General features: G+C 37.9%; 1 non-coding gene and 2 pseudogenes across 1 annotated transcript; all 3 read left to right on the top strand.

The window, feature by feature from the left end:
- The first annotated feature begins 17,623 nt into the window (after positions 1-17,623).
- LOC145688624 (small subunit ribosomal RNA) lies at positions 17,624-18,364 on the top strand (annotated as a pseudogene).
- Positions 18,365-19,254: 890 nt separating this feature from the next.
- LOC145688743 (5.8S ribosomal RNA) lies at positions 19,255-19,406 on the top strand. The gene has a single exon (XR_014131974.1). It is a non-coding gene; the product is annotated as a 5.8S ribosomal RNA (ribosomal RNA).
- A 573-nt stretch (positions 19,407-19,979) lies between these two features.
- The window catches only part of LOC145688667 (large subunit ribosomal RNA), a 6,061-nt pseudogene continuing 2,781 nt past the window's right edge, over positions 19,980-23,259 (top strand).

Below are 23,259 nucleotides of genomic sequence, written 5' to 3'. Positions count from 1 at the left end.
TGTTTATCATGGGTAAAATTACGATGAATTTGAAATATTATATATAATTATTTCCTTGCTGAATTACAGATACTTTTCAGTGGAAAATGGGATGAAATTTGAAAGTCTCAAATCAAGGTATAGTGGACCAAAGTAAATGTGAATAAAGATGTAAAGTTTTCCATATAATTAAGTATACAGTGAAAACTTAAGACTTCCATGTAATTAAACTTACAGTACAAATTTTGTATATATATATATTTCTCGCAACCTTATAGCTTCAGTGCCTTGTGCTGTGAAGGATCCATATAATAAACATAAGTATCAAAAATTATTATATTAGAAAGTAGTGGATATATGATACCACTGCTTTATAATTATTACTGCTTTCTAATTATTACTGCTTTCTAATTAATTGAGACTGTATTTTTTGTGACTCAATTAATAATTGTTTCTTAATTTTTCTCAACTAATATCGATCGTTTTTGATTAGTTTTACAGATCAACCCACTACCAATTTCTCATATATAGAAAGTCTCCTCCCATAGAAGAGAAATTTAAAAAACTGCTAAAACACGTTCTGCTTATTTTTAATAAAGAGTTAATATACTGAATTTCACTCCGTAAGTTGAACGACTTGTGAGATACTAAATTTTTCGTAAAAACTTGGACCTCCTCTCCCCCTTTAGTACATGTATTATAATAAAAGCGATATATCATCCCAGTTGAGATTAGGGTCTAACTATCTACCAAAATTCATTTCATTTGGCTTTGCCATTGGTCCGTGATCATCACTCACACTTAGTTACATTCGCTTTTATGTAATAATTCATGTATTACAGGTGATTCAAAAATGTATTTTTTTTCAGTAGTTAGCTCCTCTAAAAACTCACAGGCTGTATCTCGAAAGCCAAGTAGTAAGTCCTATTGTTGTTACAACAGTTACAAATATCAATATCCAAAATACCTGAAGTTCTTTTTTCACATAGATATACTCATCTCAGATAAGTAAATAGAAAAAAAATGAAAAATGAATAAAATAGATGCCTTGAAAGTGAAACACAGGCACATTCACCAGTGTTCAGAAGATGCTGTCTACTATGGACTGAATAGAGTGAGTCAGTCGGTCTGAGTGTGTCGGTGAGTCAGAATGGGTCACGGTGATTGGTAGGTAGCAGTGGGTCACGTCCTGCTGACCACGACCCACTGACCCGCTCACAAATCTTGACCCACTGACCCATGTGAATGTTCAACTTTCTAAATTAAAACTAGGGATGCGCTCGAGTCGAGACATGTCTCGAATCTCGACTCGATTCGACTCGAATTCGAGTCGAGATTCGAGTCGAGACACACTTTGTAAAATTCGAGACGAGTCGAGACAAACTTATTTCTCGACTCGAATTTTCGAGTCGAGACACGAGTCGAGTCGAGACGGCTCTTAAAAATCTCGACTCGACTCGAATGTCTCGAAAATCTTTCTATAATTTTTAATATTATTTTGAAGAAAGTATTCACTCAGAAACAGCCTTGAAACCAATTCCAGCTTTTATTCCTTCAGAAAGGTACAGTTTCAGCTCAATACAGTTAATTAGAACTAATAGTTAATGTCGTTGTATTTGGTTGTACTGCAAATATAATGATAATAATAATAATAATTGATTACCTAGTTTGTATAAAACTATTATCCGTAGTCTAAAACTAGTTTGTATAAAACTATTGCGATAAAGTGAACTTCATAAATTCTCTGAATGAGCAGTTGGTAGTCTATAGTAATTTAGCATAGTTATAATTATTGTGTTTTCGTTCCCATGAACGCAACAGGGTTACGTAACTTCTGGATTATTCGCTTGCCCAACTATTCTGAGGCTTTAATATGTTGCAGCATATCACGAGCTACGGATAATATATAATGTAACATTTGTTGTACATCACATATTATGATACGAGACTATTTTACATAGTATATCTTATCTAATACTAGCAGCGTTCACCCCGCTTCGCTGGGGTCACCCCGGAACGCAATAAACTTTGTTACTTAGATAATTTTTACTTTTTCGCTTTCAAGTGATATGATAAAAACCATAGATTGCAGTAAATGTTAACATTATATCGCCTGTCATTTATGTTAACCCGCCGAGTGACACGGTCATGTGGGTTGCATATAAATACGGTTAGATTTAGCTATGATGAGCTAACAAAGGATTTCTACGTTATGGACACTTGAATGGTCAATTATCTCAAGACACTGGTAATTGAAAATTAAAGTGATATGATAAAAACCATCTAGGGTCCAAATCTTAATAACCCCCCAAAAATGAAAGAAATTGGTTCAGCCGTATTAGCGTGATGAGCTAACAAAGGATTTGTACGTTCTCTTTTATATATATAGATAAATAAAATAAAGAGTTTGTTTGTGTGTTTGTCTGTCTGTCTGTGTGCGACCTGGGGACCAGACGAGTGGACCGAGAGTTCCCAAAATTTGGTCACGGGTACCTTAGTCCAGGCCCCAGAACAAGACGAAGCGTTATTTTTTTAAATTTCGAACCAAGGGGGTCTCGGGGGGGACGTTTACTGGGACCGACCTGGGGACCAGACAAGTTGACCGAGAGTTACCAAATTTTGGTCACGGATACCTTGGTCCAGGTCCCAGTCTAAGGCGAAGCGTTTTTGTCAAAATTGGAACCAGGGGGTCTCAGGGGGGCGTTTAGCGAGACATGTAGTAAAAGTAATCCAAATTGATCGACATTAGTGTCAAATCCATAGTTTTCACGGTCGCTGAGATCAATGGTGACACTTCCATCAGCGATGACTTGCAAATTTAGCTACTACTGTATGCGGGCCGGGTGTCAGCGGGTGAGGAATACCGAGACATGTATAAATAGCCCATATTGTTTGATACTAGTGTCAAATCCATAGTTTTCGCGGTCACTGAAATGAATGGTGATACTTCCACAGGTGTTGACTTATAAATACAGCCCCCATGCGAAGAATGGGTATATTAAGCTAGTAATACAATAAATGGACTGCTTGGATGCCAAGAACTAGTACAGATAAGTACCATTCACTTCTATGAATAGGTATTTTTTAAAAGAATTTTTGTAAACACTAAGTTATAAAACAATAAACTACATACAGTAGTTCTGGTTTTGGTTCCCAACATAAAAGAAATATGGATTGTTCATGAGATATTGAACTTCAACTTTCACTCCTGGAAAATTTCAAGTTTGGAGTTAGGCCACTTGGCATCAAAGCAGTTCACTGTAAGATAAATACATTCCGCACATTAGTAACATAGTTGTCCAGGGGCCTTCGATTTCCATCCTCTCAAATGAAAGCTGAACGATTGCTTGATACATGCTGACTATATAGGAGAAATAGTGTATTAAGTTTTCGAGCTTTGGTGCGTATCCGTATTTACACTCTGATATAACTTTAAGTTCACACTCAAATCGAGCTAATTGTTTAATGCATTTCGAAAGCTTTTGTTTTTATGCAGCTCATTAAGGAAAATCTATTTCATAATCGTAACATTTATGTACTAAGAAACTATGAACGTAAAGTGGACTCGACCTAGCCCCGTGGCCGCTGTGACTCAGTGGCACAGCTCTCACCCTTGGTGTGTGAGGACTCTGATTCTGTGTGTGTGTGAGAGAGAGAGGCAATAATCCACAAATATTGCCTCAAGTGAGTTTAAAGATTTCTAAACACTAGTGCGAAACCGGGCTCTGCCGTTGCGATCGATTTACAGATCTTGAGGCGAAAGTAAGAAGGGACTTACGCACACAGTAAGTAAAAACAATTAATATGCCTGTAACTTTCCCCCAAATGGGTGTATCTTAAAACTAACCTCACCATTATTTTTCTAATTAAATTCTAACCTGAAATTATGTATCATATTTCCCTATTCCCATTTTGAAAACTTGACCTTAATTCAAAATGGCGGATTTCAAGATGGTTGCCATCAAGGTCATATCTACCATGCGACTTCCCCCCAGGACTTATATATATATCCACATGGTTTTTCTTCACTTTTCTTGATTAACGCTCCGTTTACAAAGGATAGTAAGGGACTTCTGTAGTAATCTCTAATAACCACATCACAACTCTTAAAAGTTATTTAAAAAAATAGAAAACATGCACCATGGCAAAAATTTGTCATCACAAGTAATGATGCATACATGCCTTCTATCAGGAAAAAAAGTTTCATTGAAATTGGAGCCGGACATTTGAGTGATGTCCCTTGTGGGATGTGATTGAACGTGACGTCAGAACACATCGCCCCCCTTCCCGGAATTTACGGGAATTAGGTAACCTGAGTGAGCACATGTGGTGCCAGCTCTCTCCAGCGACCTATCAAGGATCATTGCGTGTATGCCAAGACATGTCGCCGTTTTTATCCATGCCAAAAGTCGACATACTGACAATTAGGTAGGTAGTCATGATGGTCTGGCTGATGTGTGCGTATATTTTAACTCGTACATTTTGTCTCGACTCGAATTTCGAGACGTCTCGACTCGAATTCGAGTTGAGTCGAGACAGAGACTGTCGAGTCGAGACACGAGTCGAGACAGAAACATATTTTCGAGTCGAGACACGACTCGAATGCATCCCTAATTAAAACATTCTGATTTGCTCTTTGATGATATTAATGTATATTAAGTAAGCGAAGCTTGTAACATGTAAAATGTCACAAACATTATCACAAAGACATACTGGAAGTGAAAATACAAGTATTGATAAATTACTTTCTTATTAGAAACAGTTTCTTCAATTTACACACCGTATGAAAGATTATAAGTTACTTTGAATAAAACCGTCAGTAATAGAACTTAATTATTTGACCAATAATTATGTAGTAATGTTTGCACTAAATTATTTTGAGAACCATCTTACATCATTTACTTCAATTATTTTAACCCAAGCCAAAAACAAAAAAAAAATAATAATAATAATAATTAAGGAGGAAAATAAGTGATTGAACAAAGAGGAAGAGTTGTACCTAAACACATGAAATTACTCGTACTTTTAAAGAAGCTCGAAAGCAGTTGACTGTACCAGTAAATATATCAGCACAATCTTCCTGTCTTTACCCAACAATGAAACATTAAAATTACCCTTACCAATTTCAACCTAGAGATAACAAATGTTCAGAAAAGGAAGTTCGTATCTCATTTAAGGGCTTGATTGTGCCGACGTTTTAAAGTTATTTGCCTTTCTCATTGTTAAAGCATGCCTTACACCATGAATGGCGCCGGTATTCCGTTTTATAGGCACTTCGCTCGAACTTTTTACATGCCAACAGAGTTTTTTTTTTTTTTAAATACCGTCAACCAGAGCCGTAAATAGAGATTTCGGCGCCCGGGGTGAAGTAGCATTCGGCACCCAGTACAGACACCTTACCAAGCTTTCTTTCTTTCTTTTCTTTCTTTTTTTTACATAAGAAAAGCAGCTTTTGTTATTATGCTACACTGAATTTTTATTAAGCTGCTTAAAAGGGCATTACAACAACCAAAAGCGATCATTATGTATTCTTTTACAAATAAGAGCTGCTTTCAAGAGGTTTATTTTGGAATTTTTGTTAAACTTGACAAAACTCTCTTTGGTTCTATACAAATCCATTTGGAGAACAGTTATGGAAACTTACAGTACAACTATTTGCAATATTTCATACTATCGGTAAGAAATGATATTTCAGTACAGTAGAAACTATGTACTTTTAAAATGTTCGAAATGAACTATATAATTTCCAGTAATAATTGTAAGCTTTTGTAATTTTATTCTGTAAGCAAATGGGATTTTAATTTCAATTCTTTTACGACAAAAAAATATTTTGTGAAATGTAATGGACATTTAGAAGGAGCCTTCTTTTGCGAATTTCTCAATATTGCTCTATGGAGCTAAAGAATATGTTTAATGTTGTATTTCAAATCCAAAATATAGTTCGCTACAACATTTTGAAATAATAGTAATTACTTAATCTCTTAATCAATAGAAGTTCTGAATTTAAGGTTGCTTATTATTAATTAACATATTAAAAATACACTAATACACATACACACATATATATGTGTATACGTTTGGTATGTGTGCTGATAGAAAAACCACAAAACTAGATACGTATGCACAAAAGAAAATATCCTGGCGATACAAGTGGTTGATGGAGAATTGATTCACACAAATTCCTTCAGATTGGAAGCATTTCATATAGCCTATCCAAGGAATTAAAAAAAAATATATATACACTGGTAGTGATCAGTCTATGGAAAAGAGAAAATTCACTGACTGACTCCTTTTTTACAACTGCTTGAAGTTCGAAAGTGTTATTGTTCCTCTTGTTTACTTATATTTTTTAATATTCCCACGCAAACAGCAACTTGCATATTCTCTCGTGTCTCTTCACTCCTTTCATTTTTGTATCTTCATTCTCAAGAAATATTAATCCGATTGGGTAGAAAAACATGATTAAATAAGCAAACTCATCACCACCAACGTATTTTAGACTCAGACTTTGATTGTTTCTGATTTTGAAAACGCTCTTGACTACATCATTACTTAGCACCTTATATATATATCACATCGTCATTAAAAATCATATACAGCAATAACTTTCTTTAAGTACTAACATGTAACAATTCCCAAGTGTAACACTCCGATTTTGATCAAATTTGGCAGGTAGATATTACACATGAAATAAATGAATACGTATTTCCTTTTTACGGAAAGAAGCCCCAACCCAGAATTTTGAAAGTTGGCGCTCGAAAAGCAAGAAGAAGTGGACCGAAGTAAATGAAATTATGCATAGATACCGTAGAATTAAAACGAAGAAATACGTATTTCGTATTTTCTTAAAAAAGAAAAAAAACATAAAATAGGTGGGTGGGGCACAGACCTTTCCAAACCTTTGATTACAAAATATCAAAAGTGCGAATAAGTATATATTAGAAGTGCCTAAATGATAATGAGAATTACTACAACACTTTGTGTAAGGACAATAGGCAAAAAAAAAAAAGCAAACACGTGTTTTTAGTTTCTGCGGAAAAATAGTGTTGGGACAAGGCACCTCCGAAGAAAGTAAATATTACAGCAGAAGCGCAAGAAGAAGTGGACCGAAGCGAATGAAATTGTATGTAGATATTGTATATGTAAAATAAAGCAATTCGTGTTTCCCAAGTTTCCCGTACTGATTTGTTTCAAATTTGCATATCGAACAGTAAACAGCAAATAAATCGGCACGTGCTTTTATTTATGGGAAAAACACTGTAAGGGTTAAAGGCGCACCCCGAAATGCTATAAAATACGCTATATGTAGAAAAAAAAAACTAGTGTGAAAACAGTGAAATTTTAGCAATAGATAGATGTCCTAAAAGTAGGAATCAATACAGTGAATTTCGAGTGTTTCGTGTTTCTCCCCTCAAAAGTTCAAATTCAAAGACTGAAGTTAGCACCCCCTAGCTACTTGCGAAACACGTATTGCCTTATTTTACATATACAAGATCTATGTATAATTTCATTCCCTTCGGTCCACTCCTTCCTGCGCTTCTGCTTTATTATGTACTTTTTTTAGGAGAGGACATTGGCATCCACACAGTTTTCCCGCACAAACTACAAAACACGGGTTAGCTTATTTTTGTGTATCGTTTCTTAACATCCTTTCGTTGCGTTCTCTATGTAATTTAGGCACTTCGAAAGTATACTCATTAGCACTTTTCATATTTCGTAATCAAATATTTGGAAGGGTCTTTGCCCCACCCGTTTATTTCTTTGTTTCAGGAAAATACGAAACAAGTATTCCCTCATTTTACATCTACTAGGTACAATATCATTCACTTCGGTCCACTTCATACTGCGTTCGGGCGTCAACTTCCGAAATATTGGATATGGGCTTTGGTCCTCAATAATTGTTTCTCCTCCACAGAAAATTATAAAAGAATAAAACACGTATTCGTGTATTTTATGCGTGGTATCTAACTGCCAAATTTTATCAAAGTCGGAGTGTTACAGTTGTATCAAATTGTATCAAAACCGACAACAACATTGATTTAATAGGGCGTCAATACTTTTTTAATCATTTCTAGCACTTTTTCTTTCTTTTTGCTCGTTCGGCGCTTTCTAGCCATCAGCGCCTGGGACGACCGCCCCGCGCGACCCCTTCTTGCTATGGCTCTGCTGGAAACAGATCCGAGGTTTAAGGGAACTAGTATAAAACGATTGACAATTTTCTTGTAAATGGATATAAAACATTTTTAAACTTCTGCCAGTAACTTGCGGCTTTTATTATGTGAAAGTGGTCCAAAGACGCCCAACACTGCTTGTAAAAGTATTTGACATCCCACACGATTAATATGTATGATAATAGTTGAAACAACGTATTATAATAATTATTTGTAGATAGTCACATGTATTCTATGTACAAGCTAAAAAACATTGTAACTTTTTCTTATCGTCTTGTATATTACTATATAAAATATTCTGTCAGTTTTTTTTTCAGTTATTTTTTAATCATTGTTTGATTCCTTCATTCATGTTGTTTCTTCTAGCTTCCGACACCGCGATAAATCTGCAAACAGAACAAAATGCATGCACGAGCCAATGGTGAGCACAGCTGCCAACTGCGAAATGAGAACTTCCGGTGGTCCAACGCGCCTTGATGTATATAGAACTATACGCTCGACAAGCTATACGCTCACGACTGTCGCGCACCTGCCGATGAAACCCTGAACTACAGTTATACAAGAAAAAGTTATCTCAGCACCGTTGGGACCACCAACGTCAATTTTCAAAGTTGATTTCTACGCACTAGTGGTGGTGAGAGGAGACCGTCTAACACAGTTTCCCACTGGACGACCATATAGTGTCGCCTGATCGACCAGGTCGCCTGATGGAATGCAAATCGCCAATCTATGGTCGTTCCATCGGTATCGGGATAAATATATATATATATATATATATATATATATATATATATATATATATATATATATATATATATATATATATATATATATATTACTTATCCAACTAGGTAAGAGTTACGAAAACGTACAAGCATACGGAATTTCAAAGTTTTATTAAAAGTACCTAAAATTTCAGATTATAGGTCCGCAAAACCGTCCATTTAAATAACATGGGAAATATCTTCATCGCCCCTTTAGAACAACTAAACATTCAAAACATTCACTTTTGGAAATTTTCCTGTGACTTACTCCCGAAAGGCTACAGTTTCGTCAAATATGGCCATTATAACTCTACACGAAGTGCCCCATAATTTGTGGGTGTGAAAGGCGTCGTATACGTAAAGACTTCGTTGCTTTTTTTTTTCTTACCACATTTAGTAATTATATAAATTTTGAGGACATGTATAAGAAATTTGACGGCAAGTGTGAGCAGTTTGACGGCTAGTGTTACAACGATAAAATACAATTCGCTGTAGCCTTGGTTCCTTATTTTCTTATAATACATACGAGCCACATTAAAATAACAATGTTTCCATTACGTGGTTTCTCTCCATTTTTATATATATATATATATATATATATATATATATATATATATATATATATATATATATATATATATATATATATATATTAAATATATATAAACTATTTATCTGGTTACCTGCCAACTAGATATTGACAACCTCATTATTTTATGACATATGAATATCTTTTTTGTATATTTGATAATTGTATATTTTTAACTAACTTCTTCTTCGAAAGTAACCTGGGTTAGTACATATAAAGAAATACTCATTGCCCAAAACATATAAAAATATACAACGTACCGGTGTAGCGTGAACCATTTGACGGCAACTGTGAGCCCTATGTCCGCAGTTATGAACGAAAAGTCGGCAACTATGAGCATCGCGAACGCGAGTGTGAGCACTTTGAAAGCACGTGTGAACATTCTGAAGCCAACTGCGAGTATTTTGAAGATAAGCATGAAAAATTATGTTTTCAACTATGAGCCCTATATCCGCAATTTTGAACGAAAAGTCGGCAACTATGATCGTTTTGACGGCAAGTGTGAGGATTTTGACGGCTAGTGTGAACCTTCTCATGCCGTCAAATTTTCAACTTTCTACAACAATTTAGAGTATCTTTTCTTTTAGAAAAGTGCAGATACAATAATTCCTTACAGGTACTCGAACGCACAATATCCAGGTACACTTCTTGTAGAAATTGCACTTCTCAGTTTTGAATAGTTTCCTTACAGTAGTGCAAAATCTTAGTTTCGAATAAAAATGACATCATCATCATCATCATCATCATCATCATAGGTATTCTGCCTTTATTGGCAGGTCACTTGCCGCAGCTGAGAAACTTCCATGCTCCACGATCCTCCGCTAACCTTTTCGTCTTCGCGTATGATCTTTCTGTTTTAATATCAACCATTAATTGTAGTCTCTTTCGCCCCCTCCCTCTCTTTCCCGCCACCATACCCTCTAGGACGTCCCTCATGATACAATCTCTTCTTAGGCAATGTCCCAACCAGTTTCTCTTCCTCTTCCTAATAATATCTAAAAGTGTTCTTTTCTCACCCACCATTTCTAACACTCTCTCATTCGTTTTCCGCTCGACCCAACTAACTCTTTCCATTCTGATCCACACCCACATTTCGAAGGCTTCCAGTCGATTTTCGTAACCGTTACGCAATGTCCACGTTTCCGCCCCATACAGCACAACACTCCACACGAAGCATTTTATGAGTCTTTTTCACAACTCTTTGTTCAAGGTCCCACAAAACAGACTTTTCTTTCTTTTAAAGGCTTCTTTCGCCATTCCTATCCTTGCTTTTATTTCACGTTCGCATTTCATGTCATTACTAAGAACACTACCCAGGTATCGAAAACTATTCACTTGTTCTATTTCCCCCCCTCCTACTTTTATATTTGACACAGACCCCTTCGTTCCAATCACCATGGCTTTTGTCTTTCTAACATTTATTTTCAATTCTAACATTCATAAATGACCTCAAGTATGAGCGAAATATAAATTTACTCTAATTTACTTTCATGCTCTATTATTGTTCACCCATTGAAAGAGTAAAGTATATGATTAAATAAAATTTATGTTTTTTTTTTTCGCTTATCACTATTTTTCTTCTTTCCACTTTTCCGCACAATGTCAACACATCTTCGTGCACAGCTACACCTCTCTTCGTCGAAAACTTTTCAAACCTTCGGTAAAAGACAAACTCAAGTTTATTTTGGTTAGCTTGTGGCTTCGCCGACAAAGCCCCTCCTTTTGAAGGTATTTCGGCCTTGCACCTCTTATTCTCAAAATTCTAAGGAATTTCAAGTTTACTTTACTATTTCAACTAACTAAAAGATAAGATTTTGGATCCCAAGAAAACGCCTATTTAAATAACATGGGGATTTCTTCATCCCCCTGTAGACCCCTTAAACATTAAAAATATTCACTTTTGGCAATTTTGCTGTAGCTTAGTCTCGAAAGCCTACAATCATGCTAAATTTCATCATTCCAATCCTGCCACAATTAACCGAACATTTTGGCGTGCAGAAGACGTCCCATATAAATGACATGAGAAAGACTTTTCAAGTCCCAATAAAACCACTCAAACGAGAAATTCGGTATTCTTGTACGTTTTCATTAGCGTTACCTAAGTAAATCAGTACAAAGTAAAAATTTTCAACTTTAGTGTTCCAATTACAAGTAACTGAACTTTGAGGTTACAAGTCCAAATAAAGACCCATTTATATAACATGGGGAATTTCTTCATTTCCTCTTTAGACCTCTTAAAAGTTAAAAATATTCACTTTTGGCAATCTTCCTGTCGGTTAGTCCCCACAATCTACAATCATGTCGAAATTAGTCATTGTAGCCCTACAGGAAGTGCCCAATAATTTTGGGATGTCAAAGGTGTTTCATAGAAATAACATGGGAAATTTTTTGAGTTCCGCATAAAACCACTCTAAACTTGGAAATATGTATATATATATACTTATCGAACTACGTAATTACTACTAACAAAAACGTACAAGCATACGGAATTTCCAAGTTTTATTAAAAGTACCTAAAATTTCAGATTATAGGTCCGCAAAACCGTCCATGTACATAACATGGGAAATATTTTCATCGCCCTCTTAGAACAACTAAACATTCAAAATATTCACTTTTGGAAATTTTCCTGTGACTTACTCCCGAAAGGCTACAGTTTCGTCAAATATGGGCATTATAACTCTACAGGAAGTGCCCCATAATTTGCGGGTGTGAAAGGCGTCGTATACGTAAAGCCTTCGTTGCTTTTTTTTCTTACCACATTTAGTAATTATATAAATTTTGAGGACATGTATAAGAATTTTGACGGCAAGTGTGAGTAGTTTGACGGCTAGTGTTACAACGATAAAATACAATTCGCTGTAGCCTTGGTTCCTTATTTTCTTGTAATACATACGAGCCACATTAAAATAGCAATGTTACCATTACGTGGTTTCTCTCCATTTTTTATTTATATATATACAAATTATTTATCTGGTTGCCTGCCAACTAGATATTGACAACCTCATTATTTTATGACATATGAATATCTTTTTTGTATATTTGATAATTGTATATTTTTAACTAACTTCTTCTTCGAAATTAACCTATGTTAGTACATATAAAGAAATACTCATTGCCCAAAACATATAAAAATATACAACGTACCGGTGTAGCGTGAACCATCTGACGGCAACTGTGAGATCTATGTCCGCAATCATGAACGAAAAGTCGGCAACTATGAGCATCGTGAACACGAGTGTGAGCACTTTGAAAGCACGTGTGAACATTCTGAAGCCAACTGCGAGTATTTTGAAGATAAACATGAGAAATTACGTTTTCAACTATGAGCCCTGTGTCCGCAATTATGAAGAAAAAGTCGGCAACTTTGAGCATTTTGACGGCAACTGTGAGCACTGGGTCGGCAATTATGAACAAAAAGTCGGCAACTATGAGCATCATGAGAGCTAGTGTGAGCACTTTGAAAGCACGTGTGAACATTCGGAAGCCAACAGCGAGTATTTTGAAGATAAGCGTGAAAAATTATCTTTTCAACTGTGAGCCCTATATTCACAATTATGAACGAAAAGTCCGCAATTATGAGTGTTTTGACGGCAACAGTGAGGCCTTGGTCGGCAATTATGAACGAATGGTCGGAAACTATGAGCACTTTTTTTTCATAAATGTGAGCATTCCGACGGCTTGTGAGGAATCTGACGGGAACTGTAATACTTTTAACAGCAAAAATGAACCATTTAACTTACACTATCAGCAGTATGTTAGATATTATGAATGAAAAGTCGGCAACTATGAGCATCGTGTAAGCGAGTGTGAGCATTTTGAAAGTACATGTGAATATTCTGAAGGCAACTGTGAGTATTTTGGAGATGAGCACGAACGATTATGTAGGCAAATATGAGCCCTTTGTCCGCAATTATGAACGAAAAGTCGGCAACTGTGAGCGTTTTGACGGCAACTGTGAGGCGTTGGTCGGCAATTATGAACGAATAGTCGGCAACTATGAGCACATTATTATTTTTTTTAATGTGAGCATTCTGACGGCTTGTGAGAAGAATCTGATCGCAACTGTGAGACTTTTGACAGCAACCATGAACCATTTAACTTACACTATCAGCATTATGAATGAAAAGTCGGCAACTATGAGCATCATGGAAGCGAGTGTGAGCATTTTGAAAGTACGTGTGAACATTCTGAAGGCAACTGTGAGTATTTTGAAGATGAGCACGAACCATTATGTAGGCAACTATGAGCCCTTTGTCCGCAATTATTAACGAAAAGTCGGCAACTATGAGCGTTTTGACGGCAACTGTGAGGCCTTGGTCGGCAATTATGAACGAATAGTCGGCAACTATGAGCACTACCTGATCGTGTCTGGCGATCCTGTAATTTGCATGTAAACACATTTACCTAAAATATGACCCATTGTTTCTAATTCCGCTTTGCAACTTCTACTCTCCTTATTAATTTGAGAATCAACTCTGGCCAATGCTACTTTTGTACCATAAGTATTTGATCTCATTTTAATAATATCAATAAACCTGTTATCCGGAAACAGATCATCATCAAACAAAAATCTATTGCATACAGGGTCATTCCTAAACAGGCGGATTCCTTTCCCCATACTCTCTTTATTGGCCTAACTTTCAAAATATTCGTCTTTCAATTCAATTTTTTTCTTATTTAATTCTTTTAAGCTACAATTATCTTTAACCTTTAATTTCGAAGAGAGTTTAAACTCAATATCTTCCAGGTATTTACCCTTACAAAGGTTTATCAACACAGGATCTCCCATATTTCTTTTCAACGAAAAAAATGAATTTAAGTTGAGCAAAACCAATAATACCAATTAAATTGGGGAAACCGAGTCCACCATCTCTTTTTTTTACATAGAAAAAATCTTTAACCATAGCTGGGTGGAGATGAAGCCAGTTTTTTAAATACTTCCTTATCATTGTATTTATTTCTTCCAAAAAACTACCACTTACAAAACTTGCAATCCAAATATATATATAAAAAAAAATTGGTATCACATATGTTTGAGCAAGTGATATTTTTTGACGTGGTTTCAACGGTAACTTCGATATTCTAACAAAAATTTGTTCTAATTCCGATACATGATATGAGTTTTCTATTCCCTTATTTAGAGTATAGTTACACCCCAAATACCTAAAAGGTTCACAAATCTTCATAATTATCCTTTAAGATTTCTCCATTTATTTCTAATTTCGGATCCTCCGATACAAACGATCTCCCAAAAGGATACACATTAATAGTGTAACACTTATTATATGACATACTCATTCCCATCATATTCAATACCTCTACAAAATATTTTATAAGCTTCTGGAGGTCCTCTTTAGAATTAGCAAACAAAACCACATCATCTGCATAGGCTAAAAGTGGCAGTGTTATATTTTCATGCTTATAACCCCACCCAGTACTAAAAACCCGACTTACAATCTCATCCATGATAATATTAAATAACAACGGACTGAGTGGGTCACCCTGCCTAACTCCCCTTTCCACTGGTAAGTTTACCTCTGTTTTAACAAAATGTGTAGAGTTATTACTATACAAGCTTTTGATCATACTGCAATACATCAAAGGAATACCTCTACCTAGCAAACAATCAATTATCAAGTTTTGGGATACCATATCAAACGCTTTAGTAATATCAACTACACATCCATACAAAGGGGTACTTTTCTTCCCTTTTTTAACAATATAATCTAATATAAAACAATTTGTTAAAGTACAGTTTCCAATCCTAAATCCTTTTTGCGCAGTATGAATTGGTATAACCTTATTTAACCTACTGTCAGTAATACGAGTGAAAACACGACATATTAACGAAGCAATTGTAATAGGCCTCCAGTTACCTACATCATGCGGATCCTTACCTACTTTCGGTATCAATATAGTTTTATTATTACTCCAACTTCGTGGCGTGCAACCCTTTAATAATATAATATTAAACAATTAACACAGAAAATAGAAACATTTACTATTATTAATATCCTTTTTTACTATTAGATCAACTCCCGGGGAAGTTCCATTCTTAATTTTTCTAATTCTCTCTGATACCTCTTTATATGTTATTGGGCGCATCAATTCCTTTTTACTGTTTTAATCTACCATTTCTCCCACAATATTTATTTTCACTTCATTTGCTTTCCCCCATAGTTCACTACAAAAATTTCTAATACTTTCATCATCGGGATAAATATCCACCTCCAAATCATCCAAGTTCCGATCTTCAACCAATAATGTTCCTAATTTTTCTGGGTTCTTTTCATATAATTTTTGAAAGTTGGCATATCTTTTCCTTTCACCATCCTTACCGTTCTTTCGTTTCATAACCTTCTCTTTTACCTTTTCTTTGTCTTTACTACAACCTAACATCCCTTTCACTTCTTCATAGACTTTACTAATGTTGGAACAACCCTCTATCAACATCTCATTTAATGTAAAATCCATCCTTTTTTCCATCTCTTTCATTCCATCTTAATACAGACTCTCCATATATTCTACCATTCCTCCCCTAAATTCAGCTCCCTCCAATTGATCAACCAATCTTTCATCAACTACCTCTTGTACTATTCTCTCAAATACATTTTCCTGTTCCTGTCTATGAATAATTTCTCTATCCATTGCCAATACTATTTCAGTATTAATTTCCATACCCACCATTACCTCCTTTTTTCCCAATTCCTTCAGTTTTACCTCATTTTCCTTAATAACTCGCTCCATTCCTACTATACTTTCCCTCAATTCCACCAATTCTTTTTCATACTTTACAATTGTTTTTTCCAACTCCCCAACTTTCTCATGATACTTCTGCTTAACCTTCAACTCAGACTCCATTACTTGCTCCTCTAATTTATAATTGAGCGCCCTTAACTTTTGTTCTCTTAATTTTAAACATTCTAACTCTTGTTGGACCTTCCCTAATTCTTGATTTAAATTTTCATTAATTTCCTCTAATTCTTTGTTCCAATCCTTTTCGGCTATGATTTTATCTGAGTTATTACCAATCATTTCCTTTAGCCTTAAATTTTCATCCCTATACTCTTTAACTTTACACTTTACCTCTTCTAACAAAGAACTATATTCTTCCTTACTCATATTTCTTGTCTGTTCTTCCCTTTTTTTCAACAACATTTCTGTATTTTTCATTATTTCCCCAATTAACCTTTTAACAAGTCTATCACATCACCCTGTTGACCCTCAACTCCCAATCCCGTTAATTCTTCCAAAATCATATTCTTTAATAATTCTACTTCCACATTTTTAACCTCATTAACATCTACCCCATTATTTTTATCCATTCCATCATCTCTCTCATTACCCATCACATCTCCTTCATCTATATTTATTTCTATAGGGGTTAGCTCGGCCAAGGCCTTCTCTACTGTAACTTTCGTTTTTTTTAACATCTGACATTTTTTATTCCTAATTTCTGCTAACGTTTTGCTAGGAAAAGACCCATACAATATTTCGTTAATGTCTGCCTTATCCTTATTCTTTTCCAAAATATTTTTAAATTTTTGTGTATCTGACTCTGTCCATTTTTGTTGCTCTTCTTTCTAACTTTTTTCCTACTTTTTTTCCAATTTGATCTCGTTCCACTCCTGCCGGTGCGCCTTGGCACGATGAGTAGCTAACCCTCCCAGCTTTTGAAAAGAGGATGGACACCATGGGCATTTATACTCGTATTCCTGTTTAGGGCCCGTACACTTGGGTGTATGACAATCCGCTGAGTGAGTTTTGTCAAACCGTCCCTTACATAACATTCTAACAAAAAATCCCCAACGTGATGTTCTTCTAAATGGTTATAGAGTTTCCTTTTATTTGAAAAATAAGCTGTGGATGCTTTAAACAGCTAAATTCCACCATAGGGAAAGAAAATATTCCTGTTTTTCCTTCTAAATATTGTGAACTCCCCCCAATTTCAGAACCTTCTGCTCCTCCTTCAGCCATCGTATATCTTATATAAAGAATAAAAATGACGTATTCAAATATAGCAAACATTACAAAACGACTCCCAACTAAGAGGAAAAAGTCCAATAGAGACTGCCAAGAGATAATAATTATATATAACCTACTTAGATAGCCATATAAATAATAAATAATTTTATACAAAAAAATTAAATTAAAAATAAAAATATTAGAAGGATTAATTTATAAATATTCAAAAGAATTGAAGGAAGGGCACCACCAGGAGTAAGGCCTGCGGCTTAATTTGACTTAAAACGGGAAACCTCAAAAGGCCCGGACACTGGAAGGATTGACAGATTGAGAGCTCTTTCTTGATTCAGTGGGTGGTGGTGCATGGCCGTTCTTAGTTGGTGGAGTGATTTGTCTGGTTAATTCCGATAACGAACGAGAGACTAGCCTGCTAACTAGGCGTTGGAATCTTTCCTTCCAACGTTCATGTCTTCTTAGAGGGACAGGCTGCCTCTAGCAGCATGAGATTGGGCAATTACAGGTCTGTGATGCCCTTAGATGTTCTGGGCCGCACGCGCGCCACCTGAAGGAATCAACGTGTCTTCCCTGACCGAAAGGTCCGGGTAACCCGCTGAACCTCCTTCGTGCTAGGGATTGGGACTTGCAATTATGTCCCATAAACGAGGAATTCCCAGAAAGCGCAAGTCATAAGCTTGCGTTGATTACGTCCCTGCCCTTTGTACACACCGCCTGTCGCTACTACCGATTGAATGATTTAGTGAGGCCTTCAGACTGATACCCGGCACCTCCGTCTTGCGGTGGTACCGACGTGTCGGAAAGATGGCCAAACTTGATCATTTGGAGGAAGTAAAAGTCGTAACAAGGTTTCCGTATGTGAACCTGCGGAAGGATCATTATCAATTCATCACCACTGCGGTGGTTGATGTCAAAAGTTTCTTATTAGTGTGTCGTATCAGTTAGATTGACACCGTTGAACGGGAGCCACTGATCTTGACAGGCGAAGGAGAGAAAGGTGAGCCGTGTCTTTCCTATAGTTGGGAAGCGAGCAGCAAGAACGGGAGCCACTGTCATCGGCGAGGGTAGCGTAGGCTACCTGTTGACACAGGCCGTGTGTCATCAAAGGATTGGAGTAGACTTATTTCGGTGGAAAAGAAGTCTTGAAAAGACTCAAAGAGAGTAAGACTTGTTCCATCGGAGCAGGAGTCTTAAATGCTCAGTCAGTGACATGATAACCCAGTTCCGACGTCCAAGGGCTCAAGTAAGCTTACTCCATTTGAAAAGAAGTCTTGAAAAGAGTCTCAGAGAGTAAGACTTATTCCATCGGAGCAGGAGCGTTTAAAATGCTTGTGTCGGATGTCGGGTGCTGGGGTAGTAGGGAAGCTTGTCCTCCAAGGACTCGAGTAGGCTGAGACTGCTTTGTAGGAGAAGTCTTGAAAAGCCTCTGAGGAGCAAGGCTTACACGTTAGTAGCACAAGAAGCCTTTAATACGCTCGGGTCGGGCGACTAGAGCTAGAATTCGCTGCTTTGTAGGCCAGTATCCTTTTCTGTTCAAGATGGCCTTCAATGAAAAACTGGTAGCCATGATTTTTGGCTAGAAACTCATGGGCAGCCTAAGATTATTCCTTGTGATGCAGGGAAAGGCTTTCGAATGAAAACGCCCAGCTTTGTGGTGAGTGACCGCAGCTGACGGGGCCAAACAGGAGGCAGTGCGGCCCCCGATGCGGTAAGTTAAACGAACTTTAATGTCTTGCACGGCATACGTGAAATGCTGTTGTAGAATTTTTACAACCCTGAACGGTGGATCACTTGGCTCGTGGGTCGATGAAGAACGCAGCTAGCTGCGCGAAAGAGTGTGAACTGCAGGACACACGAACATCGACATTTCGAACGCACATTGCGACCGAGGATCTCTTCTGGGTCACACCTGTCTGAGGGTCGGTAACTTTATCCTGGCGGAGGAAGTTTTTCGGATGACCCCACGGCCTCTCGCTACGTCGGTAGTGATGCTGTGGCCATGTGCAAGGGGCCTGGCAAGGGGTCTCGCGCAAGGCTTGACTTTCTTGTTGTTAACCTCTTGTGACCATGGGTCCGGGGAATGGAAACTGTGTGTTCTTGGGCTTCCGCGACAGCGGTCGTCTTAAATGGGCAGCAAAGGCTGGTGGTTTACATCCGCCTGTTGAGGCAGTTTTTGTCTCGACGAAAGTTCCTAAGTGAATTGGGGAACTTGGTTATTGGATTTCATCCTTGCCAAACCCCTTTCGATGGGAACGAGGCTGTCTTGTGTCTATGCAATTCTCTAGTCTGGGCCGGCGCAAGGCTGGCTGGCGAACAAGGTAATTGGGCCTCTGAGTCTTGGTATTTCAATTTTCCTCTATTCCTGGATAAGCTTCAGTACGAGGTGCCCGGCAAGGGGTCAGGGGGTGACCCCTGACTTACCTTGGCGGTCTACATCTTGTAAATTGAAATGTCCTGTTGTGCGCGAGCCTTGAGGCGCGCTGTGCTTTTGGCGCTCGACCTCAGATTAGGTGAGATTACCCGCTTAATTTGAGCATATTAATAAGCGGAGGACAAGAAACTAACAAGGATTCCCTTAGTAACGGCGAGCGAACAGGGAAGAGCCCAGCACCGAATCTCGCAGTCGTTGGCTGTTGAGAAATGTGGTGTTAGGGAGGGTCGATTCTCCCGAGTTCTTGAGGCGTGTCTAAGTCTCTCTTGAATGGAGCCACTGCCCATAGAGGGTGCCAGGCCCGTGCGACCGTTTCAGTTCTCGGGAAGACCTCTCCTCAGAGTCGGGTTGCTTGAAAGTGCAGCCATAAGTGGGTGGTAAACTCCATCTAAGGCTAAATATGACCACGAGACCGATAGCGAACAAGTACCGTGAGGGAAAGTTGAAAAGAACTTTGAAGAGAGAGTTCAAGAGTACGTGAAACCGTTCGGGGGTAAACGGGTGGTACCTGAAACCCCGGATTAGAGCTTCAGAGAGATCTGTGTAGACCGCACTTTCAGGTTGATATTTTACTCCTTCGGGGGTTGGGACTCCTGGGAGAGGCAGCTGACTCTACATAGGCCCTCGCATTTCTGTCTTTCGAGACGTCACAACTCGTTGGATGCCGGGCTACGGCCCGGGGAGGAGCTTGTCTGGGTCCCCGTTGCCCTTACAAACCCCTGGTGTCCCGGCTGGCGTTCGACGGTATGACAATACGGAGTTGCCCGCGTTTAACGCCTTCATGTCTGTACAAGTGTTGGATTTGCTAGCCGTCGGGCTTAGTCCCAGACTTTAGTAGTCCGATGCTGTTGGTGCTGACTCTATGAACCGGGCGTATCTCCTGTTTGTGGCGTGTACTGTTTAATGGACCATCCGACCCGTCTTGAAACACGGACCAAGGAGTCTAACATGTGCGTGAGTCATTGGGAATTACTAAAGCCAGAGGCGTAATGAAAGTAAAGGTCTCTGTATAGAGACTAAGGGAAGATGGAGGCCTTTCCTTTGGAAGGGTTGAAACGGCCTCTGTTGCCTAACACGGCTTCTCCCGCATTCCCGGGGCGTCTCGTTCTCATTGCGAGATGAGGCGCACCTAGAGAGTACATGTTGGGACCCGAAAGATGGTGAACTATGCCCGGCCAGGACGAAGTCAGGAGAAACCCTGGTGGAGGTCCGTAGCGATTCTGACGTGCAAATCGATCGTAGGAGCTAGGTATAAAGGCGAAAGACTAATCGAACCATCTAGTAGCTGGTTCCCTCCGAAGTTTCCCTCAGGATAGCTGGTGCTCATTTGAACTAATGTCGAACGAGTCTCATCCGGTAAAGCGAATGATTAGAGGCCTTGGGGCCGAAACGACCTCAACCTATTCTCAAACTTTAAATGGGTGATACACTCTGCTTGCTTGAGAGTGAAGCAGAGGTTCAGGATCGGAGTACCTAGTGGGCCACTTTTGGTAAGCAGAACTTGCGCTGTGGGATGAACCAAACGCTGAGTTAAGGCGCCTAAATCGGAGCTTATTTTGAAACCATGAAATGTGTTGGTTGCTTAAGACAGCAGGACGGTGGCCATGGAAGTCGGAATCCGCTAAGGAGTGTGTAACAACTCACCTGTCGAAGCAACTAGCCCTGAAAATGGATGGCGCTCAAGCTTCGTGCATATACTCGGCCGTTACTGCAGTGGAGGCTGCATATCGCACCGAATGAATCAGTAACGAGTAGGATGGTCGCGGCGGTGTGCGCAGAAGGGTCTGGGCTTGAGCCTGCCTGGAGCCGCCGTCGGTGTAGATCTTGGTGGTAGTAGCAAATACTCCAGCGAGGCCCTGGAGGACTGATGTGGAGAAGGGTTTCGTGTGAACAGCCGTTGCACACGAGTCAGTCGATCCTAAGCCCTTGGATAACTCTAAGCCCTAGAACCAGAAATTAATAGTAAAAATGAAGTATATAAACCAGACTTAGTTGCAGAAAGAAATGATGAAGCCAAAATTATTGATATTACAGTAAGATTTGAACAAAAAATTTCGAAGATTTGGCTATTAAAGAAAATACGAATAAGTACAGGAAAATAAAGAGGTAGTCAAAAATCAACTCAAGGTAAATAAGGTCAAAGTGGTGCCTATTGTAATAGGAGCACGTGGGGCCCTAACTGCACTTACTAAGAAAGAATTGTCAAACCTGAATATTGGAAGGAAAAAATACTAAAGACTATTAGTCTTATTGCTGTAAGGAACAGCATAGAAATAGCCAATGCGCATTTGGACTATGGTGGTTCAATATATAATTTAAACATTTGTATGCTATTGACTTTGTCATTAATTTGACATTTTACTTTTGTATTTAGATATTATGTTATTGCATGCATGTAATTATCTTTAAAAAAATGTATTGAATTTAATGCAATTTCAAGGGACCTGACCTTATTCAGGGAAGGCTTAATAAAGCAGATATAGCCAAATGCCTCGTCATCTAATTAGTGACGCGCATGAATGGATTAACGTGATTCCCACTGTCCCTATCTTTTTTTAACTCCTCCACTACCCCTGCCTTTGCCGTTTCTTACGGTTTTACTGGCAGACGCAACTGCCTTAACACTTTTATAGTCTCTCTCCTCTTTAGATCTCTCCTCATTTTCGTTATTATCACTTCCCAAAAGCTGGGTGTGGGGCTCATTTTTTGCCTGATGCCTTAGTATAAAATCAGGCATTATTATCCTTTATTTTTTCACCAATATCTGAAAGTACAAGAAAATTATTATTAATAAACAATAAAATATAATGCATGAAGTACAATAAAATATAATACGTGAATCCACTATTAAAAATTGGAGTAGAAAAAATTGATCGAGTAGCAGAATTTAAATACCTAGGGGTGTTAATAGATAAGCTAAACTTCAACTCACATATACAGTATACTACAGACAAAGGCCAAAAGATAATTAACAAATTAGCAACCCTGGCTACAAATAAATACAAAATTCCGATAAAAACGTTGAAACTATATCAGGAAGCAATTTTAAACGCCACAATGTGCTACGCGTCAAGCATATGGGAGTTCCGCTTAAGGGAAAATAAGAAATTATTGGAGAAAATAAATCGCCCGCAGAGAAACTTGATGCTGAGAATGACGAGCGCATTTGGAACAACACCCCATATGACACTATATGCAATATTGGGAATGAAGCCACTACATTTATGTGCACGACAAAGAGCACTGACATACCACCATAAGAGAAATAAGGCGGAAAAAATAGAAGAAATTACTAAGAAGGAAATAAATACGAAACAAGACATAGAACAAATAATATTGGAAATA

The sequence above is a fragment of the Thermobia domestica genome, chromosome 6 (assembly GCF_964235325.1).
Source record: "Thermobia domestica chromosome 6, izTheDome1.hap1.1, whole genome shotgun sequence".
NCBI lineage: Eukaryota > Metazoa > Arthropoda > Insecta > Zygentoma > Lepismatidae > Thermobia > Thermobia domestica.
The sequence above is the reverse complement of the archived record's forward strand: the minus strand, read 5'-3'. Positions and strand labels throughout refer to the sequence as shown.